The sequence below is a fragment of the Phoca vitulina genome, unplaced genomic scaffold (genome assembly GCF_004348235.1).
Source record: "Phoca vitulina isolate PV1807 unplaced genomic scaffold, GSC_HSeal_1.0 scaffold77, whole genome shotgun sequence".
In the NCBI taxonomy this organism is placed as follows: Eukaryota; Metazoa; Chordata; class Mammalia; order Carnivora; family Phocidae; genus Phoca; species Phoca vitulina.
In genome coordinates, this window is record NW_022589780.1 from 6,011,502 (window position 1) to 6,027,787 (window position 16,286).

Consider the following 16,286-nt stretch of genomic DNA (forward strand, 5'->3'; position numbering starts at 1 on the left):
TTCAAGCTATATTTCATAGCTGTAATCATCAAGACACTATGGTACTGACGCAAAATCAGACATACAGATCAATTGAACAGAATAAAGAACCCAGAAATGGACCCTCAACTCTATGGTCAACTAAACTTCGACAAAGCAGGAAAGAATATCCAATAGAAAAAAGAAAGTCTCTTCAATAAATGGTGCTGGGAAAATTGGACAGCCACATGTAGAAGAATGAAACTGGACCACTCTCTTACACCATACACAAAGATAAACTCAAAATGGATGAAAGACCTAAATGTGAGACAGGAATCCATCAAAATCCTAGAGGAGAACACAGGCAGCAACCACTTTGACTTCGGCCACAGCAACTTCTTGCTAGATATGTCTCCAAAGGCAAGGGAAATGAAAGTAAAAATGAACTATTGGGACTTCATCAAGATAAAAATCTGCACAGCAAAGGGAACAGTCAACAAAACTAAAAGGCAACCTATGAAATTGGAGAAGATATTGGCAAATGACTTATCAGCGAAAGGGATAGTATCCAAAATCTATAAAGAACTTATCAAATTCAACACCCAAAGAACAAAAAATCCAGTCAGGAAATGGGCAGAAGACACGAACAGACATTTCTCCAAAGAAGACATACAAATGGTGAACAGACACATGAGAAAATGCTCCACATCACTGTCATCAGGGAAATACAAATCAAAACCACAATGAGATACCACATTACAGCAGTGAGAATGGCTAAAATTAACAAGAAAGGAAACAACAAATGTTGGCGAGGATGCAGAAAAAGAGGAACTCTCTTACACTCTTGGGAATGAAACTGGCACAGCCTCTCTGGAAATCAGCATGGAGGTTCCTCAAGAAGTTAAAAATAGAGCTATCCTACGACCCAACAATTGCACTACTAGGTATTTACCCCAAACATACAAATGTAGTGATCTGAAGGAGCACCTGCACCCCAATGTTCATAACAGCAATGTCTATAATAGCCAAACTGTGGAAAGAGCTGAGATATCCATTGACAGATGAATGGATAAAGAAGATGTGGTATATATGTGTGTGTATATATACAATGGAATATTACTCAGCCATCAGAAAGGATGAATATTTAATATTTACATTGATGTGGATGGAGCTGTAGGGTATTATGCTGAATGAAATAAGTCAATCAGTGAAAGACAATTATATGGTTTCACTCATATGTGGAATATAAGAAACAGCACAGAGGATCATAGGGGGAGGGAGGGAAAACTGATTGGGAAGTTATCAGAGAGGGAGAAAATCCCTGAGAGACTATTAACTATAGGAAAAGATACTGAGCATTGCTGGAGGGGAGGTGGGTGGGGGATTGGGTAATTGGGTGATGGGCATTAAGGAGGGCACATGATATGATGAGCACTGTGTGCTATATGCAACTGATAAATTATTGAACACTACATCTGAAACAAATGACATACTATATATTGACTAATTGAATTTAAATAAAAAATAAATTAAAAAAACATATATATAAATATATATAAAATGAGATATTACATGGCCATGAAAAAGAATGTAATCTTGCCATTTGCAATGACCTGGTTGGAACTAGAGGCTATTATACTAAGTGAAATATGTCACTGAGAGAAACAGAAATACCATATTATTCCACCCATATATGGAATTTAAGAAACAGAACAAATTAACATAGGGGAAGGGAAGGAAAAATGAAATAAGTTGAAAACAGAGAGGGAGACAAACCATTAGAGACTCTTAACTGTAGGAAACAAACTGAGGGTTGCTGGAATGGAGGTGGGTGGGCAGATAGGGTAACTGGGTGATCTGTTTCAAGAAGGGCACTTGAAGTATTGAATACTGGATGTTGTATACAACTGATGAGTCATTAAATTCTATCACTGAAACTAACAATACAGTATATTTTAATATAAAAAATAAATTAAAAACTTTTAAAAACAATATTAAAAATAGGAATAACTGTGTAGAGGTAGGGAGAGGAAGTATATGAGAACTCTACTTTTTGCACAATTTTTCTATAATCCTAAAACTGCTGTAAAAAAATTCTAGTTAAAAAAAGTCCTGCTCTTTGGTATATACTGCTATGAAAATGAAATAATCCACAACCTGGGGGCGGGGGGGGGGATATTTGCAGAGCACACATATCTCATAAATGACTTGTACCTAGAACATATATAAATAAATCAAAATGTAATAATAAAAAACCAAACAGCATTGAAAAATGAAGAAAAGTTGTAACACTTTACCAAAGAAGGTATACAAATGGAAATTAAGCACATGAAAAGATGTTCAACATCACTGGTTTTAGAGAAATACAAGTTAAACACACAATTAGATGTCACTACCTCCTTATTAGAATGGCAACAATAAAAATCATTGACATAATCAGAGTTTGGCAAAGATGAAAAATAACTGGAACCCCCATACCTTGTTGCAAATATGACATGGTTCAGCCACTTTGGAAAATAGATTGGAAGATTTTTTTTATAAAGTTCAACATACACTTATGATAAAACCTAGCAATCCTACTCTTAGGTATTTACCTAAGAAAAATGAAGACATGTGCTCTTACAAAAACCTGTATGTGCATGTTTACAGCAGCTATGTCCATAATCATTAAAATCTCTGTTCCTCAAATGTTCCTCAGTTGGGGAACAGAAACAAATTGGGATACATCATACAATGAAGTAAACTCAGAAATAAAAAAGAAAGAATAAATTACTAATACATACCACAACGCAAATGAATCTCTAAGTATGATCTGAAGTAAAAGAAGCAAGAATCAAAAGGCTACATTCTGCATGCTTCCTATATGACATTCTGAAAAAGACAAAACTGTCATATGGGAAAACAGATAGGTGGTTGCTAGGGGATAGGGATGAAGGGAGGAGATGAATACAAATTTGCATGAGGAATCCTTTGGTGATGACATAATTAACTGACATCTTGGTTATGGTGGTCATTAAACAACTATATAAGTTTTTCATAATTTATAGAACTGTACACCTAAAAAGTGTGAATTTCAGTGTATAAATTGTACCATAATAAAACGGAAAATTGTTTAGTGCAAAATAAATAAGTGCAGTAAATACTGTTTATGTAAGTTTATAAAACAAAATAAAATGCTATATATTTTTATTATTATGTAAATGAATATACAAAGGAGAATATACATTAAATATATAGGTGTGTGTGCTAAAAGGAGATTGGAGAGGTGGATAAATAAAACAGGAGATGAAGTATGAAAGAGACATGCACAGATATGCACAAAGTAAGGGGCAGTGTTTGAATCAATAAGGATGATTAATTCCATCAAGCACTGGGTGTTATACGCAACTAATGAATCATTGAACACTACATCAAAAACTAATGATGTAGTACACAGTGACTAATTGAACATAATAATTAAAATAAGAGACCATAGTCCAAAAACACAAAAAGGAATGGATATGAATACCAATTAACTTGATACAGTGTAGAAAAAATATAAGTGCATTACTATGACCCAACAATTTCACTTCAGGCTATCTACTTTAGAGACACACTTAAATACAGGCAAAAGGATGCTTCCTGCAGCAGTGTTTGAAATTGTAGAAAGTTACAAGCTAAGTGTCCACAATGGGAAATGGCAAAATAAATGTAAAGAAAATTATATAATAGTTTTAAAATAATTAGGTGAAGGGTGCCTGGGTGGCTTAGTTGGTTATCGTCTGCCTTCAGCTCAGGTCATGACCTAATCATGGTCTTGGGATCAAGCCCCACAGGGCTCCCCGCTCAACAGGGAGTTTGCTTCTCCCTTCTCTCTCTGCTCCTCCCCCCTCTTGTGCTCTCTCTCTCTAATAAATGAAATCTTAAAAAAAAAATTAGGTGAAATTATCTGGGCCAGCATGGGAAAAAATAAAGACATATTGCCAAGTAAAAGACAAAATGCAAAACAATGTGCTCGATATGATCTTATTCATATATTAATTATGAATAAAATGATATTATATATTTACAGGTATAAATGAATTTTAAAATGAATGAGTAAAGGTCTGAAAGGATCTGCACCAAATTATTAAAAGTAAAAAAAAAAATAAAAGTGACATCCTCTGGAGGAAATGATTAGAATTATGGGTTACCATCCAGGGAACCTGAGCATTACCCTTAATGCTTAAATAATTTTTGCATGAGTGTACTTTTACAATACTTTGTAATTAAAACTTAATAAAATTTAAACATAAATAATTGCTAACTTTTATCGATACATTTAAATAAAATGTAGTTATTAATCAGAAGTAAAGCTGTGTTAGATGAACATTGCTTATTAGATTTAAAGTCAATTTTTAATCTGTGACTAGATTGCAAATGTGGTAGGTAAAATTTAAACTCTGCCCCCAGATCTCTCCACCCCATGGTGTACATGCCCAGTATAATCCCCTTTTTAATGAATGTGGGTAGGTCTGTGGGTATACTGTATATACCTCCCACAATTAGGTTATAGCATATGGCAAAAGGGAAGGGATATTTTCAGATATTATTTAAGTCCCTAACCAGTTGACTTTAAGTTAATTAAGAGAGATACATTGTAGGTGGGCCTGACCTAATCAGATGACTTTTAAAATAGATCTAGAGGTCAGAGACCTAAAGGACCAGAGATTCTCCTTCCTGTTGGATTTTTGTTGTTGTTGTTGTTTCAAGTTTTTATTTAAATTCTCATTAGTGGGACACCTGGGTGGCTCAGTCAGTTGAGTGTCTGCCTTCAGCTCAGGTCATGATCCCAGAGTCTGGGGATTGAATCCCGCATCAGGATTCCTGCTCAGCAGGGAATCTGCTTTTCCCTCTACCCCTCCTCCCCGCTCATGCTCTTTCTCGCTCACTCTGTCAAATAAATAAACAAAATCTTAAAAAAATACTCATTAGTTAACATATACTGTAATATAAGTTTCAGGAGTAGAATTTAGTGATCCATCACACACATGTAACACCCCGTGCTCATCACAAGTGCCCTTTGTAATACCCATCACCCATTTAGACCCTTCCTGACACAACTTCCCTCAGAAACACTCAGTTTTTTCTCTATTGTTAAGAGTCCTTTATGGTTTGCCTCCATCCATTTTTATTCCCTTACATTCATATTTTTGTTTCTTAAATTCCACATATGAGTGAAATCATATGGTATTTGTCTTTATCTGACTGACATTTCATTTAGCATAATACACTTCAGCTTCATCCATGTTGCTGCAAATGGCAAGATTTCTTTCTTTCTTATGGCTGAATAATATTCCATTATATATATGTATATATACCACATCTTCCTTATCCATCCATCATTTGATGGACATTTGGACTGTTTCAATAATTTGGCTATTGTTAATAATGCTGCTATCAACCTCAGGGTGAATGTGCCCCTTTGAATCAGCATTTTTGTACCCTATGGGTAAATACCTACTAGTAAAATTTCAGGGTCCTAGGGTATTTCTATTTTTAATTTTCTGAGAAACCTCCATACTGTTTTCCAGAGTGGTTACACAGGTTGTTTTCCCACCAATAGTACAAGAGAGTTCCCCTTTCTCCAAATCCTTGCTAACATCTGTTGTTTCCTATGTTGTTAATCTTAGCTACTCTGACGAGTGTGAGATGGTATCTTATTGTGGTTTTGATTTGTATTTCCCTGATTATGAGTGATGTTGATCATCTTTTCATGTGTCTGTTAGCCATCTATATGTCTTCTTTGGAAAAATGTCTATTCATGTCTTCTACCCATTACTTTACTGGATTATTTGGGGTTTTTTTGTTGTTGTTTTTGTTGTTTTTTTGGTGTTGAGTATAAGTTCTCTATACATTTTGGATACTAACCCTTTATCAGATATGTCATTTGTAAACATCTTCTCCCATTTTGTAGGTTGCCTTTTAGTTTTGTTGTTTCCCTCACTGTGCAGAAGTTTTTATCTTGATAAAGTTCCAATAGTTCATTTTTGCTTTTGTTTCCATTGCTGCCAGAGACATGTCTAATAAGTTGCTACAGCCAAGAACAAAGAGGTTGCTGCCTGGCTTCTCCTCTAGGATTTTGATGGTTTCCTGTCTCACATTTAGGTCATTCATCCATTTTGAATTTATTTTTTTTTAAGTAAGAAAGTGATCCAGTTTCCTTCTTCTGCATATTGCTATCCAGTTTTCCCAACACCATTTCTTGAAGAACCTGTCTTTTTGCCATTGGATATTCTTTCCTGATTTGTCAAAGATTAGTTGACTATATATTTGTGGGTCCATTTCTGGGTTTTCTATTCTGTTCCATTGATCTGTGTGTCTGTTTTTGTGCCATCTACTATCTCGATGACTACAGCTTTTTAATACAGCTTGCATCCCAGAATTGTGATGCCACCACTTTGCTTTTCTTTTTCAAGATTCTTTGGTTATTTGGGGACTTTTCTGGTTCCACACAAATTTTAGGATTGTTGGTTCTTGCTCTGTGAAAAATCCTGGTGGTAGTTTGATAGGGATTGTTTTAAATGTGTAGATTCCTTTGGGCACTGTAGACATATTAAAATTACTTGTTCTTCCAATCAATAATCATGGAATGTTTTTTTCATTTCTTTTTTAAAAAGATTATTTATTTATTTGACATGGAGGGGAGAGAGAGCACAAGGAGGCAGAGCAGCAGGCAGAGTGAGAGGGAGAAGCAGACTCCCTGCTGAGCAGAGAGCCTGACATGGGACTCGATCCCAGGACCTTGGGATCATGACCTTAGCCAAAGGCAGTCACTTAACTGACTGAGCCACCAGGTGCCCCTGTTTTTCCATTTCTTTGTGTCATTTTCAATTCCTTTCATATGTGTTCTGTAGTTTTCAGAGCACAAATCTTTTACTTCTTTGGTTAGTCTTATTCCTAGGTATCTCATTTTTTGGGGGGGTGCAATTGTAAATGGGATCAATTCCTTGATTTCCCTTTCTGCTGTTTTATTATTGGTTTACAGATTTCTGCACATTGATTTTGTTTCCTGGGACTCTGCTGAGTTCACCTATTAGTCCTACAAATTTTTTGGTGGAATCTTTCAGGCTTTCTATATAGAGTATCATGTCATCTGCAAAGAGGAAAGTTTGACTTCTTCCTTGCTGATTTTTTTTTAAAAATTATTCATTATTTTAGAGAGAGAGAGAGAGAGAGAGAGAATGAGCAGGAGGAGCAAAGGGAGAGGGAGAGAGAATCTCAAGTAGGCTCTGCACTGAGTGCAGAGCCCTACACAGGGTTCAGTCTCACGAGCCTGAGGTCACGACCTGAGCTGAAGCAAAGAGTAAGACACTTAACCAACTGCCCCACCCACGAGCCTCTTCATTGCTGATTTTGATGGATTTTATTTCTTTTTGATGTCTGATTGCTGAGGCTAGGACTTCTAGTACTATGTTAAATAACAATCATGAGAGTGGACATCCCTGTTTTCTTCCTCACCATAGAAGTAAAGCTCTCAGTTTTGCCCCATTGAAGATGATATTAGCTGTGGGTCTTTTGTATATGGCCTTTATGATGTATGATGTTGAAGTATGTTCCCTCTATCCCTACTTTGTTGAGATATCAAGAATGGATGCTGTACTTTGTCAAAAGTTTTTATTGCCTCTATTGAGAGGATCATATGGTTCTTATCCTTCCTTTTATGAATGTGTTGTATCACATTGATTTGCAAATATTGAACCAGCCCTGCTGCCCCACTTGATAAATCCTACTTGATCATGGTGAATAATCCTTTTAATGTACTATTGGATTTGATTTGGTAGTGTCTTTTTGAGAATTTTTGCATCCATGTTCATCAGGGATATTGGCCTATGATTCTCCTTTTTGGTGGGGTCTTTGGTTTTGGAATCAAGGTAATGCTGGCCTCATAGAATGAGTTTGGAAGTTTTCTTTCTATTTCTATTTTTTGGAATAGTTTGAGAGGGAAAGTATTATCTCTTCTTTAAAGGTCTGGTAGAATTCCCCTGTGAGGCCCTCTGGCCCTGGACTTTTGTTTGTTGGGAGATTATTGATTCCATTTCTTTGCTGGTTATGAGTCTGTTCAAATTTTCTATTTCTTCCTCTTTCAGTTTTAGTAGTTTTTATGTTTCTAGGAATTTCTTTCAGTGCCCAATTTTTGGCATATAATTTTTCATAATATTCTCTTATAATTGTTTGTATTTCTGTAGTGTTGGTTGTGATCTCTCCTCTCTCATTCATGATTCTATTTATTTGAGTCCTTTCTCTTTTCTTTTTGATAAGTCTGGCTGTGAGTTTATCAATTTTATCAGTTCTTTCAAAGACCCAGCTCCTTGTTTCACTAATCTGTTCTACTGTTTTTTTTTATTTCTATATCATTGATTTCTGCTCTAATCTTTATTATTTCCTTTCTTCTGCTGGCATTAGGCTTCATTTGCTCTTCCTTTTCTAGTTCCTTTGGGTGTACAGTTAACTCGTGTATTTGAGATTTTTTTTTTTTGAGATTTTTTTCTTGTTTCTTGAGTTGAGTTTCTTGAGTTGAGCCTATGTTGCTATATACTTTTCTCTTGTGACTGCTATTGCTGCATCCCAAAGGTGTTGGACTGTTGTGTTTTCATTTTCATTTGTTTCCATGTAGTTTTTCATTTCTTCTTTAATTTCCTGGTTAACCCATTCATCCCTTAGTAAGATGTTCTTTAACCTCCATGTATTTGAGGTCTTTCCAAATTTCTTCTTGTAGTTGACTTCAAGTGTCATAACAATGTGGTCTGAAAATATGGATGTTATGATCTCAGACTTTCTGTACTTGTTGAGAGCTGATTTGTGAACCAGTATGCAAGCTATTCTGGAGAATGTTCCATGTGCACTTTAAAAGAATGTGTATTCTGCTGCTTTAGGATGAAATGCTCTGATTATATCTGTTAAGTCCATCTGGTCTAGTGTGTCATTCAAAGCCACTGTTTCCTTGTTGATTTTCTGCTTAGATGATCTGTCCATTAATGTAAGTGGGGTGTAAAAGTCCCCTGCAATTATTGTGTTATCAATGAGTTCCTTTTTGTTTCTTATTTATTGATTTGTATATTTACCTGTTTCCAAGTTGGGAGCATAAATATTTACAATTGTTAGATCTTCTTATTGGATAGATCCCTTAATTATGATAAATTGTTCTTCTTCATCTCTTTTTACAGTATTTGGTTTAAAATTTAGCTTATCTGATATAAGTATGGCTACTCTGGCTTTCTTTCAACTCCATTACCATGATAAATGGTTCTCCATACCCTCACTTTCATTCTGTAGGTATTTTTAGATTTAAAGTGAGTCTCTTGTAGGCATCATGTAGATGAGTCTTATTTTTCTTATCCATTCTGATACCCTATGTATTTTGATTGGAGCATTTAGTCCATTTATATTCAGAATGATTACTGATAGATATGAACTTAGGGCCATTGTTTTAGTTGTAAAGTTGTTTCTGGAGATTTTCTGTGTTCCTTTCTAGTCTTTGTTGGTTTTGGTCTTACTTTCAAATTCACAGAGTTCCCTTTAATATTTCTTGCAGGGCTGGTTTAGTGGTCACGGACTCCCTTACTTTTTGTTTGTCTGGAAAACTCATTCAATTCTGAATCTCAGCTTTGTAGGGTAAAGTGTTCTTGGCTGCATATTTTTTCCCATTCAGCATGTTGAATATATCTTGGAACTCCCTTCTGGCCTACCAAGTTTCTGTGAAGATGTCTCCTGCTAAACTTATTTGTCTTCCCTAGTAAGTTAATGATTTTTTTTCACTTGCCACTTTTAGGGTTTTTTTCTTATCTCTGTATCTTGCTAATTTATTTACATGTCTTGTGTTGGCCTCCTTTGGTTGATTTTGTTGGGAGTTCTTGGTAGCTCCTGGATTTGGATGTCTGTTTCCTTTCCAAGATTAGGGAAGTTTTCAGGTATAATTTGCTCAAATAAACCTTTTGTCCCCTTTTCTGTCTCTTCTGCTTCTGGGTTTCATAAGATAAGAATGTTATACTTTATGGATCAACTAAGTTCCCTAAGTCTACATTTGTGATTCAATATTTTTCTTTCCCTCTTCTCTTCAGTTTCCTTTTTCCCCCCATAATTTTACCTTCTATATCACTTATTCATTCTTCTGATTCTTCAATCCTGTAGTCATTATATCCAGCTGGTTTCATATCTTGGTCATAGCATTTTTTATTTTGGCCTGACTAGTTTTTAGATCTTTTATGTCCTTGGTAAGGTACTCCATAGTGTCTTCTATGCTTTTCTCAAGCCCATCTAGTATCCTTATGATTGTTGGTTTAAATTCTGGACCAGGCATATTAGTTATATCTATTTCGATTAGATCCCTGGTTGTCACCTTTCTTGTTATTTCTTTTGGGATGTATTCCCCTGTCTTGGCATTTTGACTATATCTCTGTCTTCTCTATGCTAGGAAGTCTGTTATGTTACCTGCTCCTTATAATTGTTTGTATTTCTGTAGTGTTGGTTGTGGTCTCTCAGAGAATAATGGCTTTATGAAAAATAGGTCATATACTATCCAGGGCCTGGTGCTTCAGGAAGTGTTTCTGGTGTGTGCTGTGTGCACTCTGCTATTGAGTTTTGGTGGCTCTTTCCCTCAGGTCAGTCCTCTGCAGCATTTCTCCTTGTCTGCCATGGGGATTGTTTAGACCTTGTCTATTGTGTGCAACATTTTAAATAGTTATGCTCTGGTCTGCTTGTTAAGATAAGCCTGATCCTATTTGCACTAGAGTTGAAGCTTTTTAGCACTCTATGGTCAGTAGACTTGGTGCATGTGTGGGGGTTCATGCTGGTCTTCCTGGAGAGAGGCCTGCTGCTGCTCTGGCTCTCAGGCATACTTGCCATAGTATAGAAACACCTGCAGAGTGCAAGTATATGGGGCTTGGTGTAAGCAGCTCAAGCCTCCACTGTGGGCAATGTGCTGCTCACTGAAGTTTGTCCATGCTGATTGACAGGGAAGAAAAATGGTACCAACTCGCTCCCTCATCCTGCTGTCCAAGAAGCCCTCACAGAAGAGTGAACAATCTCCCCTCAAGTGTCTCAGGGATTCCTCAGATCCCTGCCTTCACCCTGTGTCCTGGCTGTCTTCCCACCCCACAGCATAGTGCTCCTGTTTAACTCAGGCACGTTGGCTGAGTTTCAAAACTCCAAATTTTAGGGACCTGGTGTGGTGTGGACCCATGCAGATCCTCTGGCAGAGGGTCTTGCCACTCTGAGTCTGGTGCCAGCTTGTCCATTAGGGTAGTCACACAAATGCATAGGAGCTTGGAGTTTATAGTAAAGCACAGCAAAATGCCAACACCACATTAGCTGCCTTCAGCAGGTGCCTCTGCCCCTATGCTAAGGAACAGGGCAGTGAAATGTCACTTACCAGCTCTTTTGTACCCTGAGAAGCAGTGCCATTTCTCCCAAATGCACCCCAAGAAGTGTAACTATCTCTCAGTGCAGCCTGGGACATCCTCAGACCACACTGTCCATTCCTGGTCCTCTGCCCTCCTCCATAGGAGCACCACTTCACCCACTGGCCTCACACCAGCCATGGCATGGACTTCTAAAACTTGTCTTTGAGCTCTGCTGGTTGTAAAAACTCACCATAATCAGCCCTTCCCATTTTCCCAGTGGGGAAAATAATCAACCCCTCTCATTTTCCCCCAGTGGTTTTGGGGAAGTATTTTTCTTGTGCAATCCCCTGTGCTCTGCTCTCTCTCTCCCTCTCCTCTCTCCATGATCAGGGCTCCCTTTCCTCTGCAGCAGCCATGATTCTTTTCTCCCTCACATCACATCTCTGCACCTCCTATCTTCCACAATGTGGCCTCTCTTCTCCCTCTAGTTTTGCAGTTAGTTCTCTTAGTCCTCAGATCAATTTCTTGGCTGTTCAGAATGATTTAGTATTTATCTAGCTGTGTTCAAGAGATGAGGCAAACATAGTGTCCCCATCTTAACCTACACCCCCTCCTTCCTGCTGACTTTGAAGAAGTAAGCCACCATAAGTTCTATAGCTGCAAAAAATTAATTCCACTAACAATCACATGAGCTTAGAAGAGAGTGCTGAGCCTCAGAGGAAATTTCAGCCCCAGCAGACCACTTGATTGCAGCCTTAGGGGACCCTGAGCAGGGCACCCCACTAAACTATGCCCAGATTCCTGACCCAAGGAAACTGTATGAAAATAAATGTATATTGCTTTAAGCTGCTAAATTTGTGCTAATTTCTTATACAGCAACAGAAAACTAATACAGAGCTCTACAGTTATATGCCTTCCTCCTACTAAATTGTAAATGTGGAGTTTGTGTTTAAAATGGTCTGTGTCTTATTCATCTTTTATTCCTGGCATTTAGTATCATCATGATATCATGTATTCAGTAAATGTTTGCTAAATGAATATTTATTCTTATGTACTAAATTAGGTAATTTAAACCTGATGTTTAGGGATGCCTGGGTGGCTTAGTCAGTTGAGCATCTGCCTTTGGCTCGGGTCATGATCCCAGGGTCCTGGGATTTAGTCCCATACCGGGCTTCTTGCTCCACAGGGAACCTGCTTGTCCCTCTGCCTCCTCTCCCCGTGCTTGTGCTCTCTCTCTCTCTGACAAATAATACATAAATAAAAAAATAAATAAATAATCTTAAAAAAATAAATAAAACTGAAGTTTACATATGTTCTGATCTATTTAACCTCTCCAATACAGAAATTTTTAGGAAATTAATAAAGTGTTTGTACTTATTAATCTACAACTATTATTTAGGGACAGCATCTGGCTTGTGTCAAGCATGTTAGACTAGGATTTAGGAGGCTTATATTCTAGTCCCAGATCTGCAATAAATAGCTGTGTTACCAAGGAAATTACTTCTCCAGCTATGTGACTTCTTTGGTCCTCAGCTTCCTCATTTGTAATAGAAAAAAGTCAGACTGGGAGATCTTAAAGTCCCTGATTGTTAGGGACTTTAGCTTTAAGTTTAAGCTACTCAGTCTCTCAGTTAAAAAAGAAAGGTCAGAAAAGCTGCTTTATCTTCCATTAGTGGTTGTGAGATTGACATGAAATTAGATAATAAATATGAAAATGCTACAAAAAGGGAAAGTATTGTTATGGCAATCTCACAATTCCAAAAAACATAGTTATGAGATGACAGAAAGATGAAGACAACATTTTTATAAAGCCAGTATTTTTAAACATACATAAAATACATACACACATACATACATACAGTGAAGGAAAATGTCAAGTATATTCAGGACAGCCCACTGAATAATTCCTGAAACTAGCACAATTTTATTCATAAACTTTTTCGATTTTGTAATCAAAAGACATTGAAAAACTCCACAGATTCAAATCTGAACTCAAGCTTTCAAACACAGGCTTATGCTGTCAAATTAGAATTTTGGTTGTGTTGTATTATTATTATAATTTCAATAATAAAGGACATACCTTAGTAACTTTACAGTTGAAGCTTCCTGCTACACTCTGCTTAGCAACCGGGCCTTCTTGCCTAAACACTTCTTTTCAGGAGAATCACGACTGAATGACAGGACAGAAAACAATTCAAGAGAGTAAGTGTTGAAAATATCTGTATTTTGTTTAAAAAGGCAATAAAGTTTTCAACTCATAAAAAGAACATATAGAATACCAAACAAGTTATTTGTAAACTTGGGATAATTTTATAAATAGATTAAAAAGAGTTATCCTATTATTTTTAAAAGTACTTATTTTTTATGTATTTTATTTATTTTTAAAAGTATTTCAGCTTGGGACGCCTGGGTGGCTCAGTCGTTAAGCATCTGCCTTTGGCTCAGGTCATGATCCCAGGGTCCTGGGATCGAGTCCCACATCGGGCTCCTTGCTCAGTGAGGAGCCTGCTTCTCCCTGTCCCTCTGCTGCTCCCCCTGCTTGTGCTCGCTCTCTCTCTGACAAATAAATAAAAATCTTTAAAAAAAAAAAAAAAAAAAAAGTATTTCAGCTATTATGACTACATTGAACAAATTTATCTTATTTTGATATTCAAAACACCTCACTATTATACCAAAGACTTAATTATGCACTAATACTGATATTTTTTAAAAATTCAACCATTTCAACTGTTAACAAAAATTCAAATAGTAAATTTAAAAAATCTAATTGTGCTTATTAAACAATTCATGAATTGGGCAACATCCCATCTAGCAAGTAGAGAGGATCTCCAAAAGACTACAGAAAAGGAATAGTTTTTAATGATAGAGGGGGAGTGGGAAAAAGGAAACTATTAGCAAAGAATCCATTGTTTTAGGCAAGGTTGCCCTCCTAATGGAAAGAAAAGGGGTCTATCAGTAAATTTCCTGGTGCTAACCAGGAAATTCCTGTGTTGATGGGTTAAAGATTACATTTCTAGGGGGTTGAAACTGAAGTTAGGTTAGGTATTAAATCTTAGTTTACTGACTTGGGGCCTTAACCTAATTGATGCCATTTTGTCCTGTGGTTTTCTTTTTAACAATCCTCTTTTTTGATGAGACTCTCAGCTTAACTGAGAGGTGTGATAATCTAAGACATTACCACCACTCTCAGCTAGCTCCATAGTTCTCAAGGCTTTTGTTGATCCTTTGTGTGATATTCACAGGTCATGATGTTTTTGCTCAATGTATGTGACATCCACAGGTTATGACTTTAGCTTCAAAAATTTTAAGTCATTTGTCCCTTTTGTCCCTCTTTTAATGTTCCAATCTTAGGGAGGTCATTTGCTTGTTGGTTAGCTGCTGCAAACGTACACCTAAACCTTTTGAGAGAATATAGTGCACCAGGGGGATTATTATGATTGCTATAAGCAGAATAATTCTCAATCTTTGGAGTGCATTTTGAAACCAATGTCATCAAGACCCAAACCAATCAAAATCAAATATATCAAAGAAAGACCCCACTGAAGGAATCACTCTTTTAAGACGAGTAGCTTGTTCAGTGATCTCATGTAATTGAGTTTCCACTTCCCCAAAAGTGTTAATCCAGGTGCAGCAAGTGATGTTGTCTACAGTAGATACTTCCTTGTTTAGCTAAAAGATAATCAAGGGCTATTCTATTATCAAGAATAACTGGCCAGAGTCTGAGAATTTGGGGGCAGCTATTGCTTTAGCAGCAGGTTTTGAAACAATTCTAAGAATTAAGGTAAATTTCTGGGGCACCTGGGTGGCACAGTTGGTTAAGTGTCTGACTTTGGTTTCAGTTCAGGTCATGATCTCAGGGTCATGAGACAGAGACGCACATTGAGCTCCACACTCAATATGGAGTCTGCTTGGGTTTCTCTCTCCCTCTCCCTCTGATTCTTCTCCCTGTGCACGTGCTCTATCTCTCTAATAAATAAATAAATCTTTTTAAAAAAGAATTAAGGTAAATTTCTTGATCATAGCCTCATTTGCACTTATCCCTACCCAGGCAAGTAGTGACCTGCCCAAAGGAGTAAATCCTGAATCATGAAAGCCTCCTGGGAGGTCCTTTCCAACTCGACAATGCCAATTTGGGGAAATTGACTAATGAGATGTCTTATTTTGCTTGTGAAAAATTAGGGGCACAGTTAGATTTTCTCTTAGCCTGAATTAAAAGGTCACCAAATTCCAAAGATTACCCTCCTTAGCTATGATCCAAGAGATAGAGATGAAGGCATTACCTTTCTAGGCCAATGCCAGAGTAAAGGTGAGGAAAGGAAGGAGGAATGGGTTTCATGTTTAGTTAAAGTATGAAGTCTTAATCCATTGTTTTGAGTGGAAGCAGTCTACCTTGACACCAGCTACTTCTACTTCTTTCTTGTCAACTTCATTCAGAGGTTTCCAGCAGGACACAGGTCCAGGTGTCTAGTGGAGCTTTTTTTTTTTTTTTTTTTTTTTTTTTTTGGTGTGTGATGTATACACAAGGCTCAATACCTTTTAGTTTGCAGCAGTGTTAGTCATCAGAACCACCTGGTAAGTTTCCTTCCAATGAGACTTGGGGGTTGTCTTCTGCTGATAATGCTTCCAGAATACCTAATCATGAGGCTCTAAACTGTGACCAACAGGGTTCTATGAATTGAGATCTAGTAAGGCTTCTTTAACCTATTGATGATAGGCTTGAGTATAAGACATTAGACACTTACAGTAAATGATCATAGTAGCATAAGACAACAAGGAATCAAACAGAAGGTGGTATACTGATAGAATTTCAAGAAGTTTGTATGGTTTTTGTTAAGGCTTGTGTGATTTTCCCAGGGAAGTGGATGCCTCAATCACCAGAAATTATAGAAGGTATATTCCAAGTGGGAAATATATTTTTAACAGTTTTTTCCCATTGTGAGGGCATCAGCCTTGTGGCAGGGAAAGGCT

General features: G+C 37.0%; 1 protein-coding gene across 1 annotated transcript in view; it reads right to left on the reverse strand.

Moving 5' to 3' along the window:
- The window catches only part of ZC3H12B (zinc finger CCCH-type containing 12B), a 549,765-nt gene that overhangs the window by 247,900 nt on the left and 285,579 nt on the right, over nt 1-16,286 (reverse strand). Inside the window, exon 2 of the mRNA XM_032393861.1 lies at nt 13,399-13,488. The gene's annotated coding sequence lies outside the window, so the exon portion shown is untranslated. The remainder of the gene's footprint in view (nt 1-13,398; nt 13,489-16,286) is intronic.